Here is a 21,858-nt window from a genome sequence, read left to right as displayed (position 1 = left end):
TTCAGTGTTTTTACAATAAAAAAAATTAAGACTTTTGGTATATATTGGATGAACTATTATAAATTAAATATTATTCCAGTAATATTTAATTTTTTACAAATGCCCCACTAAAACAATTGATGACCTACATCTTGCCAGATGCTATGCTAAGCATTGGAGATACAAAGATGAAGAAGACACGACCCTTGCCCTTGGGAAGGATACATCCAGACCAACGGAATGCCATAGAAGACAGAATTTATGACATTCATTACCCCTAGAAAATAGGCCTAGAATATGAGTATATTAAAGAACCATGGAGGTAGCTCTGAGGATGACAGATAAAAAAGAGGAAGTTAAAATGAGAGACATAAATACTTAGGATATAATCTTAACTGTATAGACAAAAAAGATAAGTTTCTTGCAAATCAGAAACATGGCCTGTTTCAGCATTGCTCAATATGTGATCCATGGAATATTAATGTTTTGACATATAAATAGGTATTTAGTTGGAAAAATTATTCCATGGCCAGTCAATAGGCTGTGCTCTGCAAAATCTGCAGTACAGGTTTAAAAGCAGAAGTAGGTGTCCATACTGTTGAACTTCTCACTGGCGTACACTGTGAATTACCAAGAAGAATAATACACTGTGGAATTTCTCCATATTGTCTGACCACGAACTCCTTTTGTAGGGCGCATCATTACAGGACTAAATGTTCCACCAGATACGTGTTCGGGAAATACAACATATTTTTAAATGTTTTACATAAGTAATGGAGAGTCATATTGTCATTTAGGGTTTCACTTTATTCCCAAGATTCTATATTTGGTTGAATTCTTAGGGACACCAACTGTGCTGGTTTGAAAGGACTATGTACCCTAGAAAAGCCATGTTTTAATCCTGATTCATCTCGTGGAGGCAACTGTCTCTTTTAAACCCTATTCAACATTCTATGTTCAGAACTTGATTAGATTATCTCTATGGAGATGTGACTTGCTCAATTGTGGGTATTAACCTTTGAGGGAGATATGACTCCACCCATTTCAGGTGGACCTTGATTTGTTTACTGGAATCTTTTTTTTTGTTTTTATCTTGCCATTAAATTTTTTTTTTATTTTGAAATATAACATATGTACAAAAGTGATAAATTTGAAAGTACATCTTAACAAGTAGTTATAGAACAAATTTCAATGTATGGTATGGATTACAGTTCCACAATTTCAGATATTTCCTTCCAGTTCTAAGACTCTGGAGACTAAAAAGAAATATCAATATAACGATTCAGTAGTCATACTCATTTGTTAAATCCTATCTTCTCTGTTACAACTTCTTCTTTTCCTCTGAGCCTTCTCCCAATCTTTAGGGATATTTGAGCAATGACCATTCTAACTTCTTCATGTTGAAAAAGAATGTCAACATTATGAGGTAGGAGGATGCAACTGGTTGATGCTCTTGGAGAGACTGGTAACTCTGGGTTTCAGGCTTATCCGGTTTAGGAACCATCTGGAGATTTTAGGGTTTTGAAAAATAAACTTGGCAAGTGAAACTTTTATAGAGTCTCAGATAGAGCCGAGGATATTCTTTAGGGTTTACAGGAATACTGTTGGTTGGGACTTGACATACTGTGGCAATTAGCAACTCTCATTGAGGCTTGCATAAGCATAACCTCCAGAATAGCCTCTCAACCCTATTTTAAAACTTTTAGCCACTGATACCTTACTTTGTTACATTTCTTTTCCCACCTTTTGGTCAGGTAGACATTGTTGATCCCATGGTGTTAGGGCCAGATTCATCCCTGGGAGTCATGGCCCACATTTTAAGGAAGGCTTATACCCCTCGACTTCATATAGGTGTGAGGGTAATGATTATACTTGCAGAATTGCCTTGCCATTTTTTGATGGTGTCCTTTAAAGAAAACAAGTTTTTTACAAACTCAGATTTGTCCATCCTTCCTTTACAGGTTGCACTTTTAATATCTGAATTTTTTTTTTTAGGGGGGTGCATGGTCCAGAAATCGAACCCGGGTCTCCCACGTGGAAGGCAAGCGTTCTACCTCTGAACTACCCGTGCACCCTTTTAGATCTTATTTTAAGGAATATTTCCCTACCCTGAAGTCATAAAAACATATTCTCCTAAAAATTTAAAGTGATTTTGGAATTGATTTTTAAAAAATATTTATTAATAAAACCAATCAGCATACAATATGAACATTCTTTTTTGATCATCACAGTTGTATATTCATCATCATGATCACCTTAGAACATTTGCATCAATTCAGAAAAAGAAATAAAAAGAAAACAGAAAAAAAATTCATAAATACCCATACCCCTACCCCTCCCTTTCATTGATCACTGGCGTTTCAATCTACTAAATTTATTTTAACATTTGTTCCCCCTATTATTTATTTTTAATCCATATGTTTTACTCATCTGTCCATAAGGTAGATAGAAGAAGCATCAGACACAAGGTTTTCACAATCACACAGTCACACTGTGAAAGCTCTATCATTATACAATCATCTTCAAGAAACATGGCTACTGGAATGCAGCTCTACATTTTCAGGCAGTTCCCTCCAGCCTCTCTGTTACACCTTAACTAAAAAGGTGATATCTATTTAATGTGTAAGAATAACCTCCAGGATAACCTCTCGACTCTGTTTGGAATTTCTCAGTTATTGACACTTTATTTTGTCTCATTTCTCTCTTCCCCCTTTTGCTCGAAAAGGTTTTCTCAATCCCTTGATGCCAAGTCCCAGCTCATTCTAGGATTTCTGTCCCATGTTGCCAGGAAGGTCCACACCCTTGGGAGTTATGTCCCACGTAGAGAGGGGGAGGCAGTGAGTTTGTTTGTTGTGTTGGCTGAGAGAGAGGCCACATCTGAGCAACAAAAGAGGTTCTCTTGGGGGTGACTCTTAAGCCTAATTTTAAGTAGGCTTAGCCTATCCTTTGTGGGGTTAAGTTTTGTTTACTGGAATCTTTTAAAAGAGGAAACATTTTGCAGAGAGAGACTCAGCACCACAAGAACCATGAGCGCTCATACAGCCAGAGACCTTTGGAGAGGAAGAAGGAAACCACCACTGGGGGAGCTTCATGAAACAAGAAGCCTGGAGAGAACAGACTTCCCCATGTTTGCTATGTGCCTTTCTGGTTTAGGGAAAATCCTGAACTTCATCAGCCTTTCTTAGAGTGAAGGTAACTTCTTGTTGGTACCTTAATTTGGACATTTCTATAGACTTGCTTTAATTTGGACATTTTCATTACTTTAGAACTGTAAACTTGCAACTTAACAAAAATCCCCCTTTTAAAAAGCCTTTCCATTTCTGGAATATCACATTCCGGCAGCTTGCAAACTGGAACACCAACCTTCTGTTATCCCCCAAATAAATGAAGTTTAATCTCCTTTGCAGCAGAATGGTGCTGACGATAATGACGGTAATGATCACTAACATGCTCTATCTCATTTACTTTTTTTTTTTTTCATGGGCAGGCACCAGGAATCGAACCTGGGTCTCTGGCATGGCAGGCGAGAACTCTGCCACTGAGCCGCCATGGCCTGCCCTATCTCAGTTACTTTTGACAACAACCCTATGAGTTTTTAATACCCCTACTTTAAAGTTGAAGAAACTGAGACTCAGAGGGTTAAGGACCTTGTTCATGGTCACAAATTAAATTGCAAGGTCAGGATCAAATCCAGTTCCACCAGGTTCTAAAAGCCCGTCCCTACGATCGGGCAGTGGTTCTGTCTCTGTTTTGATGACAATGACCACGATTGGGATGATGGGGTGACACACACTAAAGCACCTTGAAAATGGCAGAGCATGGGATGAAGAAAGGGCATAATTTATAGCACTTAGATTACGTTTTCATTTATTTTGCTTAGATTCCAGGATTAAAACAGTATATGCTCTGTGAGCTAATGTTTTCACACGTTTCCCAAAATAAAGAGTTGAAAATATGAAATCCATAATTTCAAAATGAAAAAAAAGTACTTTTTTTTCCTTTGGGAAAGCAACCAAATAAACTTTAATTTTAATAAGGAAGAATTTATATTTTATAGATACTTTGTATACAGAACATGAAAAAAAAATCATCCTTTTAGAAACTTGAAGAGAATTTTAGTTAAACAGATGTATGAGGGTAAAAAGTACCAAGGAAATGGTCTATAAAATACATAACAGTTTACAATGTCTTTGAAATGAACATTAAAATTACCAATTAATACAAAAGAATTAATTCAATGCAAACTACCAAATTGTATTGCTGTTTATTAATTAAAAAATTAGAAAATAAGATCATTTCAGTCTATTCTATAAGCATAACTGGGGTTTTCCTGGGAAAAAATGGTTTTTATATCAAAACTAAAGAAACACTTCATTTAAAACCAATGTTTTGTACATCATCAGCACCCTAAACCAAATGTTAATGGCTTCTTTCCCTTCTGCTCTTTGCATTCTCTAAGGTCTTATTTTTAGTTTTGAATGTGTAATCTCACAATGTCAAAGTTCTCCTGACTCTGCCACATCAAGACCTAAATCTGCCAGATCCCCTTTGCATAATAAACACATCTGAGCCTATTCCTACAAGTACAGCCATAAGCACCCAGGTACTGCAGTGGCAGGTGCAATGCAAACACACAGATGGAGACACTGAAAGACTTCATTAATGCCATGTAATCTCACTAATGGATTGACTCTTTAAGAGAGACTCTTTCTTCAGGGACAAAAGGAGAGAAAGCAGTTGATGCAAATCTGAATAAAGGCATTGCTGTTTCTCCAAGTTGCTCTTGGCTTCAGATACCTGCCAGAATCACAAAGCTTTTGTGTTTTTCTCTTTCCTGCAGTAATGTCCTTGGCTAGTTCCTCTTCTTCCTGGTCTTTTTAGGGGTCATTTTGGGGCTCCTTCTTTTTTGCTATATATGTGTTTCTAGGTGAGCTAGTCAACTTACCTAAACTTCACTTTACTTCAAATGTCACTTATATCTTCCTGTCTCCAAAGATCTCCCTCCTGACCTCAAGATCCTCATCGAACATCTAATATTGAACATTTATCATGTGTCAGGCAATATATCAGCCCTTTATAGGGCTTTATAGACATTATCCCACCTAATCTGCCAAACAATCCTATAAGATAAGGGCAATTATCCCCATTAATAGAGAGTCTAGAACCACAGAAAAATCCAATGCCTTTAATATGACATTCATTCAAATATTTTGATATTTCCCATTAACTTGTCCTTCTCTATTGTAAACATTCTTTATCCTTTTACCATTTCTTGACTCATATCATACCCACACACCTTGACATCTTGAATGAACATAGCTGAGCTGTCAATGCACCATGTGTGACTATTTTTTCACAAGAGCAGGGCACTGACACAACTAACGTAGTGCAACACCATGCTGTTTTTGTTTTCATTTGGTTTTAGTATTTGCATCAAGCTCTTGGCATATATTGAGCTTATGAACTATAGGATTTACCAAGAACAATTTTTAAATGTTTGAGCCTTTCTCTACTTGTGAAACTCTTTTCTAAAATCTAAATGCTTCAATTTACATCTCTCTTAAAATATTAGTTTATTACTGTTACCAGGTGTGCAGTGGTTAGTTAAGGAAACTTGATCCCGTATTTTATGCCATAAGTAATTCTCATCCCCAGCTCTCAGTCATCTGCAACTATAATCAGAATACCTCGCTTCTAATACTAACGTATATAACAATGTGGATAATATAAGATCATCTTATGACAGATCATTAATAGTCTCTTCAGGTATAATTTTTCAACCAGTTTTAATCTTCCTATCATTTTATCCCTATTTGTCTATCTCACCTACAAAGATATCCTGAGAGATTATGTTAATATTTTACTGAAAATAAAAATATATTATTCTGAGCAGAGTGCCTGGCTCATAGCTGTTAACTCAACAAACGGTGGCTCCTCTTCTTATTCTCTTGCCACTATGTAGTGGTCCTACCAAAAAGTAATTGTTAGTTTGGAATTTCTTGTTTTCAGTGATGTTATTCTGGGTCATAGGCCCATCACGTTCTTTTCTCAGTGCTCAAAAATAATACGTTTAAATAATTTATTCCTGATTTTTTTCTTGCAAATAGTGATAACAACTGTACCTGTTTGCAGTTTATAAAACCTATCCATTTGTTCTTTTACAAAACAGTAATATCCTCATATTTCTCTTATTTAATCCCTCCTAGCATCTGGATCTGGGAATTTGAACTAATCTAAAAAGACCCATTAGATACTTTCTACAGGTCTCAGGGCCATTTTTGAAAACTCGGGGCTAGCAGTCTCAGTCATCTTAAGTTTCAATTTCTTTACAGGATATGTTCCCCACCCCGCCCCCTCAATCCTCCCCCTTGGAAATCAAGTCTCCTTAAAAATAAGATGCAATTAAATCAGGAGTCACAGAATAGTTCTTTTTATTTTACCCTCTAACATTTTATTAGCAATCTCTTTCTATAGATAATATAAAGAGGGTTTTTTTTGTTGAAGTTGTTATTGGTAGTATAACATTTGCTGTCAACTCAGCTTATGTTGAACAAGGCTTTTTCTAAATTTGTGTCACTATATTAATTCTGGATCATATTCCACCTTTCATCTCCTATAATTATCCTTGAAAATGACAGCCATGATTCTGTTTAAGACCCTTTCAACTGTAATAAACTGGAGTAGAGTGGGATTCCTCAGAGCCTTTCACACTCCCCGTTTGTTCATTCATTAACAAACATACATATTAAGCACATACTCTAGGCCAAACACTGTGCCAGGCATTGCCAAGACAGACTTCTAAGGCCAGTCCCTATTTTCAGGAATTTCATCATATAATCAGCATTCAACCTACATTTATTGAATACTTGCTATATTCTAGAGCAAAGAGACATTCAAAAATGAAGCATTCAAAAAAAGAGTACAGTGTAAGGGTGGTTCAGTAGTAGAATTCTCACCTGCCATGTAGGAGATCTGGCTTCAATTCCTGGTCCATGCACATCCCAAAAAACAAACAAGCAAAACAAATAAGCAAACAAACAAACAAAAATTCAATGAATGGTGCTGCAATAACGGGACACTCACATGGAAAAATAATGAAATGTGACCCTGCCGTACAGCATACAAAAAAAAAAAAGAGTACAGTGACTTTACTACTTTACCAATAGAAAGATATCCGAAGCATACAAATCTCAGAGAGAAGGGAGTGATGCTTCATGGGGAAAAGGATGAGCACAAGCTGGGGAAATCTTCCAGGAAGTCCAAATATTCAAACTGGGTTTTAAAGATGAGAAGTTCACAGACAGACAAGAAGAAAGCGGAAGTGAATCAGGACAAAGGTATGATGCAAAGACTCAGACACCACGATAGGACATATTACTTTCTGAATGGCCCTTCACAGAATTCTGAACAAAAGAGATGGTTTGCATTTTCCTACAGAAAAGAAAAATTGGCTGATAAAAACGTGAAGACATTTTCTAGACACATAAGTATAGATATAATCTGCAGTTCAATGCAAAAGTTTTCTTGCAAATCAGGTTTCTAAAATAATTAAGATTATTACCCTTTTGGGTAATCCATGGAAGCCCCTTTGAACTTAACAATGGACACTGTCTTTCTTCTCTGTTTACCATGTCCCAAGGACTTCTAAAAGAACTACTTTTGACCTATCATCCCTGCTCCTCTTTACATGTTAACACAGTGGTCACCTACTGACTAGGTAGTACTTGGTTGACTTTCATGGCATCTAACACAATTCTTCCTCCCTATCTCTTAGATGCTCAGACCATCATGAAGAGTTTCCCCCACTATCTTATTCACTTGTTAACAGAGCCCAGAAGGATACTTCTGGAATTACTCCTAATAGTTTTGAGAGTTTGGTTAAGAAGTCAGATATTCCTAGGTTTGAAACCGACTCTATTATTTACTAGCTGATTGACCCTTGAGCAAGACATTTCACTTCTTCAGGTCTCAATTTCACCAACTACAAAACTGGAAAATAACATCTACTTACAGAGTACTGTGAAGCTTTTGTGATGAAACGTATCTAAAATGATTAGCAGAGTTCCAGACACATGATATGCCCTTAAACTTGATGGTCCATGTTATATAAGCAATAACAATGATAATAATAATAATAAGGGGGTGGAAAAAACTCCACATTGCAGAGACCCTACAGAGGTATTTAGTGGTATGATAGAGGTCTTACATATTATCTCATTTAAGCCTCACAACAACCATTCAAGGTATGAATAATCACTTTCATTTTTATAGATTGGAAAATGAGGGTCATGATGATGTAAACTGCCCCAGGTCACAGACTAGTCAGTGCAGGAGCTGGGATTCAAATCCACTTATATTTATCTCTAAAACATATCTGCTCTCCTTAATACCACACTTTGAAAAATAAAGATTTTTGTATATGTAACTTCATTAGTCCCCAAAGCCTTGAACAGTACAGACAAATTTAATTTAAGGATTTATATTCTCATCCAATGATGTTGAATTTATGGTCTAGATATAGTTTTAAAAGGATGAAAGAATAAAATCTAATCAAATACCTATGTTCTTGTTGAAACTATGATGTACTAATATTCTTAACAAAACAGGTTTGAAGAGCAACACAATGAAAATTATTAATTGCTAACACTGGCAAGATGAATGGGAAATGTTGCTCTATAAATGTCCTTTTTATTCTGAAGGATATGCATGTGTTTATATATATGTATTTTTATGCTTATACAAACACATATATAGATATCCTTTCCCATTTTCCATCTTATATTTTCTGTTATATGAAGTAATGAATAAATAATAACAAAGAAGATAAAAGGTAAATCTCTTCCTGGTCAGAATATATGTTTTTATATTTATATTCCGCTTGACCAACAACTAAGCAATTATTCATTTTTCGTCAGTTTTGTTTGTTTTTTTTTGAAAAGAGAAAAGGAAACTTCTACTCAATGATTCTTTTTTTTCTGATTTGCATTTGTTCTAGTTTGCTAGCTGCTAGAATGCAATATACCAGAAGAAGAATGGCTTTTAAAAAGGGAAATTTAATAAGTTACAAGTTCACAGTTCTAAGGCTGAGAAAATGTCCCAATTAAAACAAGTCTATAGAAATGTCCAATTTAAGGCATCCAGGGAAAGATATCTTGGTTCAAGAAGGCCGATGATGTTCAATGCTTCTCTCTTAGCTGGAAGGTCATGTGGTGAACATGGCAGCATCTGCTGGCTTTCTCTTGGCTCTCTCAAAAGGGACTCTCTCCAAAATGTTTCCTCTTTTAAAGGATTCCAGTAAGTAACTCCATCTTCAATGGGTGGAGACACATCTCCATGGAAATCATCTAATCAAAAGTCACCACCCACAATTGGTTGGGTCATATCTCCATGGAAACAATCAAAATGCTCCCACTCAGCAATATTGAAAGAGGATTAAAAGACACGGCTTTTCTGGGGTCCACCATAGATTCAAACTGGCACAGCATTTAAAAGGAAAAAAAAAATCCTGCACTTCAAATATGTAAGCAATCAAGTTATAACACTATCTTTTAATTAGAATATATTGATAGGCAATAAATATTCATCTCGATAAAAGAGCACACAAGTATTTTTGCATTTCTAAAACAGTGAAATTATACTTATGAATATTTTAAAACTTTATAAGTAAAAATAGAAAAATGCTTTTCCACTTCCACCAATCTGCCATGCTTTAAAAATTGTCTTACAGAATGATAATTAAAATCTTTGAGATATGACAAGGCAGTTTTAAAACTTGATCAATATAAAACATTTTGTTAGGAGTTGCATAATGTCCTGCAGAGTGGGGAAGATCATTTGTAAATAAAGTTCTTGTCTTCTAGTGATTATTTGACTGCATTTTGCATTAACTTTTGGGGAACAGATAGTCTGAGCAAAGAGTAGTATTAACACTATTATGGTTCATTTCCCTTTTTAGTCACTTCTATGAGGGTTCCAGAAATTGAGTCTTTAAATTAATTATAAATACAGAGGCAGAATATAGAAAACCTCTTAAGAGCAAAGGTATTTTCAATTACTTCATACTTACACATTTTGGGAAATAAACTGATGTGGGAAATATGCCACTAATTTAATATTCCTCTATTTTCCTGTTAAGTGCACCATGAGCAGGAGAGATAAAGATTACTTTAATTAAGTGTGCAATGAATCCCATAAACCTAAATCGGATACTCTCTTTTCATCTATATATTTTCTCTTACACAAATGCTTTTCAGGCATGCTGTATACAGTTATTTTAAAACAGTATTTCAAAAATCATCAAAATTTTAAGGTATTCAGTGATTTCAAATTCCCTATGGCAAATGGGGATGACCTTTCAATTCTAAAAAGGTAAATACTTTGCAATTTCTTTAAGCTGACAAGATAAACATCGAAGTAGCAAACACATTTAAACCAAGTCAGTGTTTCCAACAGCCACAGCCATCTTTAGGGCTATAGAAATAATGATTGGTGCACATTTCACAATGCTGAATTATTTCTCCCTAATGGACATGTCCCCAATGGATAGCTCCTGAGGATGTTTAATTTTGCCTAAGTTCGCTAATATTTCCAGAGAGACAACTCAAAATAACTATTTGATATGCAACCCCCGAACAGTAAAGCTAGCTTTCATGCTATCAATTACTTTGATATGGCATCATGTGGTTACACTTATTATTTCAAATAAATTATTCAGAAACACCAGAAGCATATCATACAGAGATCTGGTTGGCTGGTGAAAAGAGGCTTACTGGTATATCCTAGAAAAAAAATCTTAAGTGTGTTAATCCACGGAGCAAGGTAACTCATGTGAGTCACGTATTAATTGTGAAACTGATCTTCAGCATCACATCTTCTTTCGAATCCCTTTAATTAGAACAGCAGTTCTATCCTTGACTGCATATTTATTATACCCAGACCAAATCAAGGCATGGGTTCACAAAGTTTGCCATTTCAAAATGATCATTGGTTATTTTGAAAATCCTAATTTAAAGAGAGTTTTACGTTATTAATGATGCACAAAATTTTGTCATCTAAAGTGATAATACATGGCACAGACTGCACACCAGTGCACACAGACGTACCTACACACAAGTGCATCTTTCCTTTCATTCCTTTCTTGCTTCCTGTCTCTCTTCATCTTTTCTACTGCCATTTCTATCTACTCTTTCTTCCTCTTCGAATCTACCTTTTAGTTTTTCTCTTTTACTATCGCTCCACCTATCTTTCTTTCCACAAATCCTTTATTACATGTTTGTCCACTTCTCATTGTTCATTCAATAAACTTTAGTACCTATTCTTTGCTAGTTGGAGGGCATATCAACTATGCTAGGTCAATAAAGAAATATTTTTCAATTCTTCTAAAGGTTTTATAAATAAAAGCCCTTCTAAGAGAGGATTTGTTTTCATATTGGTTTATATTTCAGTTATGGCTGAAGTGGTGAGAAGGGAGAAGGGGGGCAAGGAGAGAGAGAAAGAAGGGAGGGGGAGGGAGGGAGGGAAGGAAAGAACAGGAAAGAAAAGAAAACAATAAAGATAAATGAAACAGAATACGAGCGAATTTTTGTAGTGGGAAATCTAGTTCCCTTTGTTAGAAGAATCAGGTTTATTCAGTTTTTTTCTGCATTTTCATATTTTGTGTAAATTTAATCTCTGATTAAGCTAGTTTAAAGTACTATAATTTTATGTTGCTGATACAGTCCCTAAAACAAAGATTTTCCTAGTTATCAGATTTAGTGCTTTTCAAAATCTCACTGAAGAGAGGTGATAAAAAAAACAAACCAGAAAACTATGATTATAATGTAAAGTATTGATTTCAACTTGGCTCTTACACACCTATGATTCAAGATTTTTAAAAAACTCAATTGTAGTAACATATATACAACTAAATATTCCCCATTTTAACCACTTTCAAATATACAGTTCAGTGGTATTAATTACATTCACAATATTGTGCTACCATGACTATATCCACTCCCCAAACATTTTCATCATCTTAAACAGAAACTCTGCACCCATTATGCAATAACTCCCATGTCCCCCCATCTTCTGGTTTCTGGTAACCTGTGATTTACTATATGTCTTTATGAATGCGCTTCTTACAGATCTTGGAAAAAATTCTTTTGGTACAAGCTTCATGGAATAGTCAAGTCATTTTGCTCCAGAAACTTTTGTTTATGTGATATATTTGGTTCTAATCAAATATGTGACTCCATTGTGCAGTGAGGGTGGGGCACTCATGGTATACTTTTGTTTAAAATGCAATTTTTGAAAAGATTTTACTTGAATGAACCATATATGTTTGTGCTTTGTCTACATAATTATAGGGATTAATTCTTCATCTTCCCTCTCTCACAAATTTATCCTTTATCCTCTGCTCAGTCTTTACTATGAATCCAGGTAAAAGATTATATTTATCAGGCAAAAACCAATACGAAAAAAATTTTTTAAGCTATGAAACCATGAGTAAAGGTGACAAAGGATGGATAAAGCATTGAAATAAAATAGTAATAGCAGAATCAAAACATAAAAATAGAGAAAATATAAAATACATCAGTATTTTAAGATAAACATCAAGTTTTCTTGATCTAAATGAACTGTGGGAACAGGACTTTAAAACATAATATTGGGGGGAGGTATAAAAGTGTAGTTCAGTGGTAGAATTCTCACCTGCCCTCCAGGAGATCCAGGTTTGATTCCCAGCCCATGCACTTCCCCCCAACTCCCCCCAAAATTTAACAAATGGTGATGAAATAATAGGATATTCACATGGAAAAAGAATGAAATGTGACCCCCATCATGCAGTATACTAAAATAAATAAATAAATAACATCAGATGTAATGATGAGCAAAAAAAACCTCTCAAGGCATAATACTGAAAATGTTTTCACAACTAGGAGGATTGTAATATATAAAATCATTTTACATTCTACTAAATTTAAAGAAAATATCTCATTTCAGTACCTGATATAGTGAGAGCAAATCAACGGACATGGTTTTGGCATGAACAATTTCCCAAAATGTAATTAAATCTCTCATCAACTTGCTTACTAAATGAGTGATTCATATTTTTCAAAATAGGCAGAATCTCCCATGAATATTTACATAAAACCATAAAGTTGCTGCATGAGGGCTGTATTCAAAGTCACATTAGGTGGGGATGAGGGAGTGAGAAGTTTCCTGCATTGACAAACCAGTGTGGTTCCTGGAAATATAGTCTTTTGGTGCATTAATGCTCCATAAGCATATTCTGCCATGATTCAACACACAAAAATGATAATTAGCTGTAACAGTCTATAAGGTTTCTGAAGTTGAGAGACAAGTGGATTTAAATTCAGAGGTATTGTCATCAAAGCATAGAAAACTCAGGGCAATGGCTAGATTTAAATAGCAATTTATAAAGAAATGTTATCTGGGCCCATCTTGGACCTTTGATGCAATTTAACCCAGAGGGTGATGCACCTACAGTTTGGTTTTGAGAGGGTGGAGCTGTGTCCAAAGCAATGTACAGAGAAGAGCTGCTGGCAGCAGCACTGAGGACAGATGAGAAAGCAAGAGAGAGAGCAATGAGGCTTTTGCAACATTATAGTGTCTGTTGATGGCCATTTGTGACAGAAGAGGTAGATAGGGGAGAAAAAATTAAGAAGAAAGTGAGAAGATTTGGTAACAGATTTCACCCAAAAAACTTCACATTGAAAGAAGTTTTTAAAGTTCCTGGGCTGAGATATTAGAAGAAGAATCAATCCAAGGGAAGTAGTTGTGAGGTTTGTCTTCACCACTTTCATCTGGATTTAGTATAATCAGAGACACTCTAAGAGCCTGCACATAAGTACAGCACTCTCTCAGAGATGCTACTATGTAATGTCCTGGTGCATACAGTAGGAGGAGAGCAAAGAAGTAAGAATAGCATTCTGGAAAACTCTACCTAGTAAATGAAAATGGTTTAATATGGGCAAAGTGATGGGCTAGAGAAATTGAAAGTATGCAAAGAAAGACTTGTGCAGGAAGCAAAGACAAATAAAGCTGCCATTATTTTTCATATCTACTAAGAATGCAATATACCAGAATGGAAAGGCTCTTAAACAGGCGAATTTATTAAATTGCAAGTTTACAGTTCTAAGGCAGTGAAAATGTCCAAACTAGGTTATCTAGGAAAAGATACCTTGGTTCAAGAAAGGCCCATGAGTCCAGAAGAACATGGCTGCTCTGCTGGGGTCTCTGGCTTCATGTTCAAATGTCTTTCCCAGGGGCATTTTCCTTCTTCATCTCCAAAGCTCTCTGGCTGTATGGGCTCTGTTGGTGCTGTTGGCTCTGGGCTTTTTCCAAAATGGTTCCCTGTTAAAGGGTTCTAGTAAGCAACCCTGTCTTGAATGGGTGGAGATCCATCTCCATGGAAACCAACTAATCAAAAGTTATGACCCACCACCAGCAATAGTAAATGAAGATTAAAGGACATGGCCTTTCTGAGGTACATAATATCTTCAAACTGGCATACATACTAAGAAACGTTTTGGTCACTGTTGTATTTTTGGCATATAACAAAATACCTAAATTAGAAAAGGAGTTCACTGTTTACTAGACATAATAAAGGATGGAAGGAAGGAAGAAAGGGAATAAGGGAGGGAGACAAGAAAGAAGAGAGGGAGGTAACAAAAAAGGGAAAACATGAACAAGGTGAGTTAATCTGTTAATGCCACAATTAAAACATTAAGTGGAAATTGCAAAGTTTATAAGAGTTAATATATTTAAAGTGCTTACTACAGTGTTGGATATATCGAAAATGCTCAAGAAATGCTAAATATCCTAATTTTCATTATCATCATCGTCATTATCATCATTGACATCATCCCTTGGAACAAGGTTATGTCAGAAATGCTTCAGTTCCCCCTTCCTTTGTCACAAACTCAGTAATATGTCTCTCATGCTAATCTTCTCACTCATGCTTCAGTCCACTTTGAACTTCTACCCCCAGAAACTCTAAGAATTCACTCCTGCCAAATTTACCAAAAATCTCTGTTACACAATCCAGTGGACATTTTTCAGTTCACATCTTACATGACCTCACTGCAGTATTTAACATAATCAATGAATTCTTACTTTTTGGAGTCCTCTCCCTTTCTGGCTTTGTGTGAACATTTTTGCCTGTATCCCTTCCATATCGCCAGCCATTCCTAAGTGTCTCATCCTGGTCCCACAAGTTGAGGGTTAGAATTCCCTAGCATTTGGGAGCAAACAAGATTCAAAAAATGTTTCTAAAATTTAGTTCATTTTCAAGAGAGTAGAAAAAAATAGAATGATAACCAGTATTAGTCTGAAAACCAGAGTCTAGAAAAAATTATTCTGCATATGTTAACAGCTGACATAGAACATAGAGCTTATTTTCCTATTCTGGATCAAGTATGTATTTCACAAAATGAAGTGAAAAGAATCTGATTTGTTCACAGGCAATACTTTCACAAGAGTATCAACCACTACAATCAGGCATTCTGGATGTTACTTGAACTTTTCTAATGACCATATTATTCTGTACAGCTTTAAGAAACATTTGGTAATGAGCTAGAGGTAAGCTTGCATTTTTTTTCTAAGAGTTGTAATCCCATTACTCTCGATGCACAGGAATAATTTTATAAATTCTTATGATACTTTCATAGGCACGCTATACTTTTGCTTTTATGGCCAGTTTTCCCCATATTATTATTTCAGAATTTCTAACTGGAAAAATTACCTATTATGATGTGTCCCAAATCACTACAGTTATCTGAGAGCAAATACCAGGAATGTATCAAGCAAAGAAATATGTTTTCAGTATTATCAGTATTAAACCAATGAAATTTAGTGAATCTAGGTTTCAAAAGTATACACATATGGCGCTTACGAACTAACTCAGTTTGTACTGACATGAGCAGGTGTCTGCAGGTAGGTCGCTGAAAGTCAGCATAAACGAGGGCAGGTTTCTGGCACATGAATCTTAATTTGTAGAAGCTGGTGTTGCAGGATAGCAATGGACACATATATATACTCTGTATAGATGGGGACTGTGCCATGTTCCTGAACTATAGAACAGGAAGTTCACCTTGAACAATATGGTTTTATCAAGCCGTATGCCGTTAACAGATGCATTTCATAATGGAAAAATCCTTAGGCTGTTCTCTGGAGAAGCTGCTCTTTCAGACATTTATAGGTGCTCCATATGGCATGAATAAAGAGATAATTAAGAAAAGATGTAGACTATCACAGCAAAAAAATTCCGCAATGTTGTGATTCCAACCCTAGAAAATCTGAGGTTTCTCCCAGACCACCCGAGGCCTTGAGAAATAAAAGTTCCTTTTCTGAAAGAGAAATTTAATAATCTCTTATGAAAAGGGCCCTAACTTCAAGATAGAAAATGCAAAAAAAAAAAATTATGTCATTCCTTGGTTATGATTTCTCTGCTTAACCTTCACAGCTGAAGGGCCCCCTTGATCATCGAGTCAGATCTTCACACCACACCACTTCCTCCTTCATGACACCTCTCGCTTCAGGTTCTCCTCATCTTCCCAGTGGCCTACTGCCTTCATTTCTCTGCTCCAGTTGAGCCTATGCACACCAGCCAAAAGGTTATATCCTAAAATGCAGCTTGGAGAAGTGAACTTTCAGCACAACTTTCAAATGGCTTGCTCTTAGAGTATCAACTTCTAAGTATTTCACTTGATTCCTTTTGTGGCCTACCCATCCTGGCCTCAGCCACTCTCTTAAATTCCTCCCTGCTACTCAAAGCCTCCAGCCTGGTCAAATGCAGTCAGTTAATTTCTCTGTACCTCTGACCTGCCTGAAATGCTCTTCCTCTCGTTTTTACCTTACCCTTTGAACAACTCCAGCATCAAATCCTATAGATTAACTTCCTCTGCTGTCTGATCAGCCATTACTCTGAGCTCCCATATCACTCTGTTCCTCTCAAGTACCATGCTGAACTGTAATTACTGATTTTATTTCTCTAGAAAAAGGCTATTTTCTGTGTCCTGTTCAACTTTGCATTGGAAGTGCCTCATTCAGGCCCAGACCAGAGCACAAAGTGAGAATTCAGTAGATGCTTTTAATCGGTGATTAAGTCAATTCAAGCTTGCCCTAGATAAGAAATTGTGTGTGTGTGTGTGTGTGTGTGTGTGTGTATACAGATACTGACATGGTTATAGCCTAGATTCTTTAAGTTATTTGCATTACATCAGATATAGTCTTACAAATAATTAAAATAGGTGGTGATTATGAAGTAGGGGTATTACAAAAGCGTTCTGCCTGCCTCCTGTAATTAAAAATGAAAAGGTGCAAAATTTTACAAGGTAAGTAGACAAGATCATGGCATAGGATTGCACGTTAGTGTTGCACGAAGGCACTTGGTGAGAGTGAAGATGGGGTAAAAATCCACCCAGGATGCCTGTGCCCTGGCCTGTACTTGAGCCTGGGTCTGGGAATGAAAGGTATCCTCTTCCATTACACAAGCGCTCCATTAACTCACAAAGCTGAGAGGCATCTGCCCAGATGGAGCATCTTTTCCAAATTTTCAGAAAGGCACAGAACAGGCCAGTGGCATCCCTAGAGGTACACTCTATTATTATCCCCAATTTACAGATGAGGAAACCAAGGCACAAAGAGGTTATACAAAACTTGCCAAAGATTACACAGCCAGTAGGTAGTAATGATGAGATACAAATGAGCGTGCCTGGCTACAGTCTGTATACTTAACCACTGTGATATGCTGCTTTTTTATTACATGGATGGAGTGACTGCTATATGCTAGTTGCCATTCTCTGTATTAACTCACTTAATTCTCACCAAAACCCTTAAGGAAACAGCCCCTTAAGACACAATGTAGTACCCAGCATCTGTAATCCTAAGAGCTGTTCCTCTGAGGTATAGCTGTACCGTGGTGGAAAAGGAACCAACGAGACACTTCACTGATCAGAACTAATTGGCTAATTGATATGCTTCAGACATCTTGCCTAGCAAAACAGAGTTTAATTAAAACAAAATATTTTCTGTAGCACAGGAGTTAAAATGGTGGGTATTGAGAAATATAAGTCAGAACTGAAATTATTAGATATCTAGAAAACTCCAGTAACATATTTTTATTTTTTTATTTTTCTTACGTGGGCAGGTATTGGGAATCGAATTCGGGTCTCTGGCATGGCAGGGAAGAATTCTGCCACTGAGCCACTGTTGCCCGCCCAGAAGAAAGCTTTTTTTTTTTTTTTGCATGGGCAGGCTCTGGGAATCGAATCCAGGTCTCCAGCTCAGCAGGTGAGAATTCTTGCCACCCTTGCACTGCCCCTATAGGAAATTATTATTGGCAGGGTGGTATATGAGAAAAAGCATAGAGTCAGAGCTTGGTTTTAAAATGCAAAATGCAATTTAGTATATGATAAAGGTGACATCTCATTAGAACAGAAAAGACAGATTATTCAATAAATGATATTGAGACAACTGTGTTGGTATTTGAAATAAAAGTCGAACTCCCATAGCTGTATGAAATTACTTAAATTGTAGCAAAGTTCCTAACAGCAAAACATTGGAAGCAAACTAACTGGGCAAATAAAGTATGCTCTAATCTTACAATGGAATACTATGCAATTGTTGAAAAAAATTAAAAAATAAATCTCTATATTAATTGACATAGGATAGTTTTCTTTTGTTTGTTTATGCATAGAACATATCTGTAGAAAAATATATAAGAAACTATTAACTGTAGTCATTGGGGAAAGGGAAGTGCACAGAAGAAGGATAGAAGTAGGTGAGGAAACACTTCACTGTTTACCAGTTTGGGGCTACGTAAATATATTACTTACTTAAACAGTTAAACTAAAAATGCCAAACAAAAGAAAACAAACAAGATCTGGGTGTGACTCCTTTATATAGGGAGACTTTGGGCCTATTTATTAACTCTGTAGAGACTCATTCTCTTACCTGTGAAAAGATGTTATAACCACAGAGTTTCATGAGGTTTAAATAAGTTAATGTGTGAAAAGTTCCTACTCCAGAACGTGGCACACACTATAATTACTAGATATCTTCCCCAACATTTCTGCTTTACTAGGGGACATGAACTCCAATGGTTATAGGTCGAAGCAAATAATACAAATATGTGAAATAGGATGATGTAGCAGCCTAAAGAGTGGTGGGGGCGCTGACACACTTAAGGCATTGGCATTTGTTTTAGTTTGCTAATGCTGCCTGAATGCAAAATACCAGAAATGGGTTTGAGTTTTTTTTTTTTTTTTTTAGGTGCATGGTCTGGAAATCAAACCCGGGTCTCCCGCATGGAAGCGAGCATTCTACCACTGAGCCACCCGTGCACCCCAGGTTTGCTTTTGTAAAGGGAATTTATTAATTTACAAGTTTATAGTTCCCTAAAAATGTCCAAAGTAAGGCATCCAGAGAATGATACCTTGACTCAAGAAAGGCTGATTCCCATTCAGGGTTTCTCTGTCACATGGGAAGGCACATGGCTGGCATCTGCTGGTCCTTGTTTCAGGTTCCATTGCTTTCAGCTTCTGATTCAGTGGCTTCCTCTTTAAGGGTCTGTGGGCCTTTACTTTCCTGCTTCTGAGGCAACACTCTGGATTTCATCTCAGCTTCCTATCTCCCAGGGCCAGAGGTTTCTTCTTTTCAGATTCTGGCTATTTCTGTGAATCCCTGCTTAGCACCCAGGCTATTTCTGACTTATCTCCAAACGTCTACATCCAATTAAGACCCACCTTGAGTAGGTGTAGTCCGGTCTCCAACTAATCAAAAGGCCACACCCACAATTGAGTGGGTAAATCTCCATGGAAACGATTGAATCAAAGTTTCTACCCTAAACAATAGTTCTGGCCCCACAAGACTGAATTAGGATGGAAAGAAAATGGCTTTTCTGGGGTATATAACAGTTTCAAACTAGCACAGCATTCATATTATTACATACGTGTATATAAATTTTACATATGTATATGTTTTATACATGTGTACATATTGCATATGTATTGAAGTCTGGGGCACTATCTAATTTAATCTGTATGGTCAGTCTATTCTAACAAAATAATTACATGGAATCTTGACTAGGGAATGAGGTCCTATTATTTTATATAGATTAATATAATAGCCCAATACATCCCAGAGTAACTTGGACTGTGTCATGGTCAGGTTCATGTGTCAACTTGGTTCCTGGTCATCTAGTCAGGCAAGTGCTGGCCTGTCTGTTGCTATGAGGACATTTCATGGACTTAAGCAATGACCACATTTGATTGCATCCACAGCTGATTCCATTTGTAATCAGCTAAGGGGACTGACTTCTGCAATGAGTGCTGCTTAATCTAATCACCAGAAGGCTTTTAAGGAGGATTCAGAAGAGACAGGCTCTCTTCCTGCTTCAGTTGGTGAGCCTCTCCTGTGGAGTTTGTCCAGACCCTCCATCACAGTAGCCAGCTTCACAGCCTGCCCTATGGATTTTGGACTCTTCCATTTCCATGGTTGTCCAACCAGCCTCTCCTGAGAGTTCTTTGAGGAACTTCATCAGAGATACCAGCTTGCAGCCTGCCCTACAGACCTTGGATCCTTGCATTTCCACAGTTGTCCAGCCAGCCTCTCCTGAGAGTTCATTGAGGAACTTTCTCAGAGTTACCAGCGAACAGCCTGCCCTACAGAACTTTATAAATTTTATATTTACAGATATCTCCTGCTGATTCTGTTTCTCTAGAAAAGCCTAGCTAATACAGGCTGGAAAATTTTTAAAAAAGCAAAACTATTTGCAAAATTCCCTTAAGGACTAGGGAAAAATGTAGAAATACTAAACTTCCCTACCTGGGGAATTCCTGATATTCTTGCAAGCATTGGGAACTACCAATTTAATAAGGAAAGTCTTTGATCTTGAGGCTTGCCCTTAAGAAACTTATTCTTACAAAGGAGAAACTAAGCCTACTTGTAATTATAACTAAGACTCACCCCCAGAGAGGCTCTTTTGTTGCTTAGTGTGTCCTTTTTCTCTAAACCAACTCTGCAAATAAACTCACTACCCTTCCTCCTACATAGGACATGACTCCCAGGGAGAAGCCTGGCCCTGACATCGTGGATTGAGAGAGCCCTCTTGACCAAAAAAGGGAGAAGAAATGAAACAAAATAAAGTTTCAGTGGCTAAGAGATTTCAAATAGAGTCAATAGGTCAAATCTGGAGTTTATTCTTAGGCATTATATTCCTTTTTAGTTTCTAGGGTATTAGAACAGCTAGAAGGAAATTCCTCAAACTTTTGAACTGTAATCCAGTAGCCTTGATTCTTGAAGATAATTGTATAATTATATAGCTTTTATGGTGTGACCATGTGATTCTGAAAACCTTGTGATTGAAACTCCCTTTATGCAGTGTATGGGCAGATGAGTAAGAAAATAAAGGCAAATAAATAAACAATAGTGAGAATGAGGGTATGGGAAATTCAGGTATTCTTTATTTTTATTCCTTTTAGAGTACTGAAAGTTTTCTAAAATTGATTGTGAGAATGCAAAATTATACGATGATACTGTGAGCCACTGATTGTATCCTTTAGATAATTATATGGTATATGAATATATATCAGTAAATTGCACTAAAAAGTCTGCTGTCTGTCATTCTTGCTTTTACATATGGATCTGTACTTTTCAAATTTATTTCACAACAGTATCTACCTCGAGCCACTGAAAATCATTTTAATAATATCAATATTGACATCAGAATTAAAATAATAAATTATTCTTTGAATAGATCTTTTGAAATATAATTTTATCTAAGTCAATTTACTTAGTTATTGACCTTGTTTTTTATTTTAAAAAAATGTACATGAAAATATATAGTTCCTGATTGCCAAAGTACAATGAGGTTGTTAA

The 21,858-nt window shown here is 36.4% G+C and overlaps 1 protein-coding gene and 1 long non-coding RNA gene across 8 annotated transcripts in view; one reads left to right on the top strand and one right to left on the bottom strand.

The window, feature by feature from the left end:
• MAGI2 (membrane associated guanylate kinase, WW and PDZ domain containing 2) overlaps window positions 1-21,858 on the bottom strand; it is a 1,430,555-nt gene that overhangs the window by 401,537 nt on the left and 1,007,160 nt on the right. The window lies entirely within an intron of this gene.
• The window catches only part of LOC143677680 (uncharacterized), a 34,010-nt gene that overhangs the window by 11,932 nt on the left and 220 nt on the right, over window positions 1-21,858 (top strand). Inside the window, exons 2-3 of one of the 2 annotated variants that reach the window (XR_013172844.1) lie at window positions 18,128-18,270; window positions 19,252-19,329. This is a non-coding gene — a long non-coding RNA (uncharacterized LOC143677680). Of the gene's footprint in view, window positions 1-18,127; window positions 18,271-19,251; window positions 21,701-21,858 lie in introns of those variants that run through there. The other variant, XR_013172823.1, reaches the window with a different exon arrangement.

Source organism: Tamandua tetradactyla, chromosome 1 (genome assembly GCF_023851605.1).
Source record: "Tamandua tetradactyla isolate mTamTet1 chromosome 1, mTamTet1.pri, whole genome shotgun sequence".
In the NCBI taxonomy this organism is placed as follows: domain Eukaryota; kingdom Metazoa; phylum Chordata; class Mammalia; order Pilosa; family Myrmecophagidae; genus Tamandua; species Tamandua tetradactyla.
This window is presented reverse-complemented; position numbering and strand designations above follow the sequence as displayed.